The sequence below is a fragment of the Salmo trutta genome, chromosome 14, assembly GCF_901001165.1.
Source record: "Salmo trutta chromosome 14, fSalTru1.1, whole genome shotgun sequence".
Lineage (NCBI taxonomy): Eukaryota > Metazoa > Chordata > Actinopteri > Salmoniformes > Salmonidae > Salmo > Salmo trutta.
In genome coordinates this window covers 40,247,503-40,255,465 of record NC_042970.1, presented here as the reverse complement: position 1 = coordinate 40,255,465, position 7,963 = coordinate 40,247,503, and positions in this window count along the sequence as shown.

Below are 7,963 nucleotides of genomic sequence, written 5' to 3'. Positions count from 1 at the left end.
CTAGGCCTCTTTGAAACATCGCCATCTACAGGCAGCATTAGAAAAAAAAGCTTAAATCCCCAGAAGTTTAGGAGAAAAAACTCAAACTAAGCATAATCTATGCTGTTTTTTATTTTATATGAGTTAGTTTTGCAGCAAAAGGTAATAGTTTCAGTATAGTTTTAGTTTTCCAAATGTTTTTTGTTTTTATTTCAGTTTACTAAATTGTTTTTAAAACTGTAGTTTTTATTTTAGTTTCAGTTTTTGTTTTCTATAATAACCTTGCTTACTATTGATGTTAGTGAAACCAGCCCCAAAACCATTAACATATTACCACTTTTAGATGATTTAAAAATGCCCTTCGTATGTATTTGGACAGTGAAGCAAAACTTTTAAATGTGGCTCTAAACTCCAGCATTTTGGATTTGAGATTAAATGTTTTACATGAGGTGGCAGTACGGTACAGTGGGGTAAGTTGAGCCAAAGGGGTAAATTGAGCCATCCTTGTTTCTAGGAAACCATATAACATTTTTAGACTTTCACCAAAAATTCCTAATTTCTTGGAGTCTGTGAAGGAAGAAACCACATGGAAAGTGTGGTAAGCAAGTTAGGTCCAAAAACAGATTTTCACCAAGTCATATAAATGTATTGCATTAGAGGTTTCATGATGCTTGAATCTAAACCAAAGTAGATACTTTTAAGATTGTTCTATACATCAATTGGGGTCTCTATAAGCTTCAATATGAGGTCCTAAACCTAGCATGAAAGTGCATCATTGTATCTTTATGGGTTAAATATAGTCAAAATGTTCACCTTGGGGTAAGTTGAGCCAATGGCAAGTTGAGCAAATGTAAGTGTTTTCTTCCCAAGTGTAATGCAAGGCATTATTGCTGTGATATGAGGTAAGAACAGGGCCTGGCCTATGTTAACAGTGTTCAAAAAAACTTCCAAAGTGTTTGTTATGTGTTAAGCCTGTGCTAAAAGAGATGGTTAAAATGATTAAAATACAAAAAAATAATTATGATTGTGTTGAATTGTGTTTGGGAAATAAAGATAGACATGGTTTTTAAAAGGTGGTAATATTTTATTCAGTACAGAAATTTGTAGGAGGTTTAGCTTACCATCAACTTAACCTGGAGTAACCCATAACATGATGCAGCCACCAGTATGGTTGAAAATATGAAGAGTGGTACTCAGTAATGTGTTCTATTGGATTTGCCCCAAACATAAACCTTTGAATTCACTATTATTGCACACAGAGTGAGTCCATTCAACGTAGCAAAGTTTTACTCCTGAACTTATTTAGGCTTGCCATAACAAAGTGGTTGAATACTTATTGACTCAAGACATTTCAGCTTTGAATGTTTTATTAATTTGTAGAACATTAGAAAAACATAATTTCACTGTAACATTATGGGTTATTGTGTGTTGGCCAGGCTGTAACACAACAAAATGTGGAAGAAGTCAACAGGTGTGAATAATTTCTGAAGGCACTAAATGTCTAGCGCTCCCGAGTGGCGAAGCGGTCTAAAGCACTGCATCTCAGTGCACGAGGCATCACTACAGTCCCCGGTTTGATTCCAGGTTGTATCACATCCGGCCCTGATTGGGAGTCCCATAGGGCTGCGCACAATTGGCCCAGCGTCGCCGGGGTAGGCCGTCATTGTAATTAAGAATTTGTTCTTGCCTGGTTAAATAAAAAAAGTCAAACAAACAACAATAATTGCGAAGTTAAACAAACCATACACCTTGTTAACGGAAGTCCTTGTGAATAGAGTGGTATGGTTTATTTAACTTTGCAATTATTGTTTTTTGGTGAATGATGACTGGAGTAATTTTCTTTCTAAGTGAGTCGATAAGATGCAGATAATGCCATGATTAAGAAAAACAATGCATCATGAATAAAGTTACAGAGGTTACAACAAAACATGCTAATCTCTCACCAATACCAGTAACAGGGGAGAGTGGGGGGGTTTGTTATGATATTTTTCCCTCCTTCTCACTTTTTATCATTCACAATTAATTCATGATTATGCATAATAATGGTATCTTCCACATGAATTTAGACATGTTCAAAAACATTCTATTCTTACTTACAATAAAAGTGGCTCCAAAAGGCCACACTACATTATTCACCATTCCCTTCCTATTGGGCAAAACATAATCTGAAACACAACCAAAACAAGCTGTGAATGCATCCAAAATGTGTATAAAGTCACAAGCTTTACGTAGTCAACGTGTGCTAGGAATATGGGACCAAATACTAAACGTTTTACTACTTTAATACACTATAAGTGAATTTGTCCAAATACTTAAGTATTTTACATTTGAAGAAGTCATGACTTCTAAACTGTAAAACAGACATGTATTTAAAAAAATATATCAAATTAAAGATGACATTCTGTAGTGTCGCCTCAAATGAAACATTTGATCTCAAACCCAAAATGCTGGAGTATAGAGACCAATTAAAATGTTTAGCTTCACTGTCCAAATACATTCTGAATAATATATCTAACATTTTCCGAATACATTTTCTGTCAAGTTGTTGTGACAGCCTCCAATAAATGGATTATGTTCAATAAATACAAATGTCTGTTCTGCAGCCAGTCCTGCTTTCATCTACCAATGACGATATTTCATCACAGTCGATCTCCTTTCTTAGTGCTCTGCAGCTCATATTGGCACACTTCAGCTCATATCACATGTATCATCAATCATATAACCCAACTGCATAATGGAAAATAAGAACAGTCACCATTACTTTTGTGTTTACAATAAGAAAGACATCTCTATCATGCTTACAGGCCTGGCTACAGCCCATGTGTCACACTTGGGATGGATCAGAACTTACAAAACATGCAAACCCCCTAAACCCTCTAATTCAATGCCATGGACATGCTCCTTATCATTCCAATGCAGACTTTAAATCCAACCACAAAATGTGTGCCTGCAGGGTGTGTTAATTGGCATGTAAGTGTGCCAAACTGCCTGGCGAGAGGAGGGAGGAGTTTGACGTTATGACATTGTAAGAGGGAGTGGATCATTACACAGCCCACTGGAGCACATGCATTATAATGAATCTGCTGTGAACTACAGTACCATTGTTGGTCAACGCTTACTGGGAAAGTAGTTAGTCTGTGGACTGGAATCCCTTCTCCCAGATTAGATTGCGTGAGATTCTTCCCTATACACTGAGCTTACAAAACTCTAAGAACACCTTCCTAATATTGAGTTGCACCCCCCCCCCCTTTTGCCCTCAGAACAGGCTCAATTCGTTGGGGCATGGACTCTAAATGGACACCGATGCTTCCCACAGTTGTGTCAAGTTAGCTGGATGTCCTTTGGGTGGTGGACTTTAACCGGTCTCCTCCCCTTCACTGATTGAAGTGGATTTAACAAGTGACATCAATAAGGGATCATAGCTTTCACCTGGATTCACCTTGTCAGTCTATGTCATGGAAAGAGCAGGTGTTCATAATGTTTTGTACACTCAGCGTGTACTGCGTCAATGGAAGAGTTAAGCCGTTACTGCGAGAACAGTAGATCCGTTTAAAAAAAAAAATAATTACAAAGACCATCTATGTTTATGTTGAGTGCAGATGTCATTGGGTGTTTTATTTAATGATGATTATGTGTTTGAGCACAATCAACAAAGATGTCCGAGGGGGAGAGAGAGAGAGCATGGGCCCAGGAGGCTGGAAAGCCAGGTGGGGAAGTAGGAGCTTGATCACTTAACCCTAATACCCAAATACTCTTACTTCTAGCCTAGCCATCTGCTCCGAGGCAGATAATGGGAATGTTGGGTTAGGATCAGAAAGGAGAGGACAGGGGAGCAAGCCAAAAATGAAATCAGACTGTCCCGAGGGGTATACTACGATGCAAGCTAGTTCTACTCAGGGTTTTCTAATGCTAGCCAGCTTGTAGTTAGCTTCACATTCCAGTTTAGGCTTTATCTATATTACAACAGTGAATATTGCTAGTCCGCCTGCCGTTAACTCTAGCAGGCTTGTAACTGCACATGCATGTCGCACACCAAACTCTTCATTGAGACAATGCTGAAACGTCAATCAATGGTCGAGTCAATGCCACATTTCCATTTGTGCCGAAATCAAAATGAAAGAAAAGTTGTCATGCAAATTCCGCAGGCTATGGTGTGAAATAGGCTTGTAGAAGGGCCGTCTTTATTTTATCACGTTATTGCAGTCTTTGTTGTGCTATTGTAGGGCGGCCCAGCCCCCGAAGTGACTCATCAACACTATATGCAAAATCATTTGTCTTCTCAGGAATTCAGCATTCTCTACTATGCAGAGATGTTGGGATTTAGAGAGGGGCCGACCGTCTCGAGTATACTTGCAGCATAAAGTAGATTAGGAGCTTTCTCCTAAAATGTAGGATGTTGATTATGTGACGATAATTGGTTAATTATTTCTTCCCTTGCAACTCAATCATTTCTACATCCATTTGTGATGGCGATGTAGGTTACTTTTGAGAATGTGCTTTCTTATGTATACAGACTGCTAGACAAAAGGAAATGGCGCCTGTTACATAATATTTGCGTAGTGCATATGGCTAAGTCCATCTGTATGTATAGATGTGCGTGTGCTATGAGTCAAGTCATTGCCTTGTTTCTAACAAAATGGCCGTAGAACCTTCACCACTGGTATGCTAATGTTGGGTGCTGTATACTGAGATGCTAATACATTTCATTTTCAATTTGCTTGTGAAACCAGTTGCCCTAAAGTCATGATTTAACTTCAGGAATTGTTCTTGATTATTTCAAAAGTCTGGTTCTTTAGTTTATTTTCTCATTTTCAAGGCTATTCCATTTTCTCTCAAAGGGAGGAGAGTTTTTCATTTCAAATATTCTGTTTTATATGATGCAGTGAGCTTTGATGTATTTGATATTAATCTGACTGTTTTGATAAAACTACATCTGAAGTTGCTATTGATCAATCCAATCAGATAAACAGACTATTGTATGTTCAGTGAAATGGGAATTAATCTGTGATTTTGCAATGTACCTTCAGCTCTGTGTTTTGATCTCACGGGAAGAACAGACCATTCCTTCTCTAGCTTGCTTGCAGAAAGGTGTTCCCTAAGGACATTTGCATGTCTAAAGCAGAATACAATGGTACCCGCCAAATGGACACCCCTGAAGTGATGCTGCTAGAACCATGAACTGCTGGTCTGAAGATTGTCTAGTGACTACAGTGCTGGCCGTCCGGTTTTGAACACTTATCTGATGCAGAATCAGATCTGTTCAAGGGAGGATTTTGTAGGGCGGCCTAGCACCCGAAGTGACTTATCAAAACTCTATGCAAAAGGATTTATTGTCTTCTCAGGAATTCAGCCTTCTCTGTGTTGATCTCACCATCCCCCATTCTGTAAAGGAATAGGTGTTGTTGTCTTTTCATCCTGTACTGTATGTCTGATATCTGATTGGAGGTTAACTTTACAGTAATGCTATTGGTCAACGACTCAGATTTTGAATCCAAACAACTCAGATGTTTTAAAGGGTCTTAGATTCATTGTCTCTTTCTATTTTTGTCCCTGACCTGCGCTGGTGAGATACCTACACTCTTGGGGGCATGGATACCTACACTCAGGGACTCTTGGGGCATGGCATTTCAGGCTATGACCTCCCTCTCTCCCCCTTTCAAGGGCTTTATTGGCATGGGAAACATATGTTAACATTGCCATTACAAGTGAAGTAGATAATAAACAAAAGTTGAATAAACAATACAAATTAACAGTAAACATTACACACACAGAAGTTCCAAAATAATAAATACATTTCAAAAGTCATTATGTCTATATACAGTGTTGTAACGATGTGCAAATAGTTAAAGTACAAAAGGGAAAATAAATAAACATGAGTTGTATTTACAATGGTGTTTGTTCTTTACTGGTTGCCCTTTACTTGTGGCAACAGGTCACAAATCTTTTTGCTGTGACAGCACACTGTGGTATTTCACACAGTAGATATGGGAGTTTATCAAAATTGGGTTTGTTTTAAATTTTTTGTGGATCTGTGTAATCTGAGGGAAATATGCGTCTCTGATATGGTCATACATTTGGCAGGAGGTTAGGAAGTGCAGCTCAGTTTCCATCTCATTTTGTGGTCCTCTCCTCTCTTGAGAGCCAGGTCTGCCTAAGACGGACTTTCTCAATAGCAAGGCTATGCTCACCGAGTCTGTACATAGTCAAAGCTTTCCTTAAGTTTGGGTCAGTCACAGTGGTGAGGTATTCTGCCGCTGTTTACTCTGTTTAGGACCAAATAGCATTCTAGTTTGCTGTTTTTTTTGTTAATTACTTGACACATTGGAAATAATTATCTTTTTGTTTTCTCAGGTCTAATTGTGTTCTCTTTCTCCCTCTCCGATCATGCCTAGAATAATGCTTTGTAATGCTTTTTACTGTAGCTTAAGCGTATGCCTTTTACATGAATCCATTCATTTAAAAATGTTAATTAAATATTTGCTTAGTTCTTTCTGGACCTTTCTACTACTGTAACTCAACTATAGTATCTTGCATATTGCTAAATAATCTTTATGGAGTCAGATAATTCATTAATAGACTGTCAACATATTATTTGAATTGTCTTATGGGTCGCAGGTGAGGTATATATATATATATATATATATATACACACACACTGCTCAAAAAAATAAAAGGGAACACTTAAACAACACAATGTAACTCCAAGTCAATCACACTTCTGTGAAATCAAACTGTCCACTTAGGAAGCAACACTGATTGACAATACATTTCACATGCTGTTGTGCAAATGGAATAGACAACAGGTGGAAATTATAGGCAATTAGCAAGACACCCCCAATAAAGGAGTGGTTCTGCAGGTGGGGACCACAGACCACTTCTCAGTTCCTATGCTTCCTGGCTGATGTTTTAGTCACTTTTGAATGCTGGCGGTGCTTTCACTCTAGTGGTAGCATGAGACGGAGTCTACAACCCACACAAGTGGCTCAGGTAGTGCAGCTCATCCAGGATGGCACATCAATGCGAGCTGTAGCAAGAAGGTTTGCTGTGTCTGTCAGCGTAGTGTCCAGAGCATGGAGGCGCTACCAGGAGACAGGCCAGTACATCAGGAGACGTGGAGGAGGCCGTAGGAGGGCAACAACCCAGCAGCAGGACCGCTACCTCCGCCTTTGTGCAAGGAGGAGCAGGAGAAGCACTGCCAGAGCCCTGCAAAATGACCTCCAGCAGGCCACAAATGTGCATGTGTCTGCTCAAACGGTCAGAAACAGACTCCATGAGGGTGGTATGAGGGCCCGACGTCCACAGGTGGGGGTTGTGCTTACAGCCCAACACCGTGCAGGACGTTTGGCATTTGCCAGAGAACACCAAGATTGGCAAATTCGCCACTGGCGCCCTGTGCACTTCACAGATGAAAGCAGGTTCACACTGAGCATGTGACAGACGTGACAGAGTCTGGAGACGCTGTGGAGAACGTTCTGCTGCCTGCAACATCCTCCAGCATGACCGGTTTGGCGGTGGGTCAGTCATGGTGTGGGGTGGCATTTCTTTGGGGGGCCGCACAGCCCTCCATGTGCTCGCCAGAGGTAGCCTGACTGCCATTAGGTACCGAGATGAGATCCTCAGACCCCTTGTGAGACCACATGCTGGTGCGGTTGGCCCTGGGTTCCTCCTAATGCAAGACAATGCTAGACCTCATGTGGCTGGAGTGTGTCAGCAGTTCCTGCAAGAGGAAGGCATTGATGCTATGGACTGGCCCGCCCGTTCCCCAGACCTGAATCCAATTGAGCACATCTGGGACATCATGTCTCGCTCCATCCACCAACGCCACGTTGCACCACACTGTCCAGGAGTTGGCGGATGCTTTAGTCCAGGTCTGGGAGGAGATCCCTCAGGAGACCATCCGCCACCTCATCAGGAGCATGCCCAGGCATTGTAGGGAGGTCATACAGGCACGTGGAGGCCACACACACTACTGAGCCTCATTTTG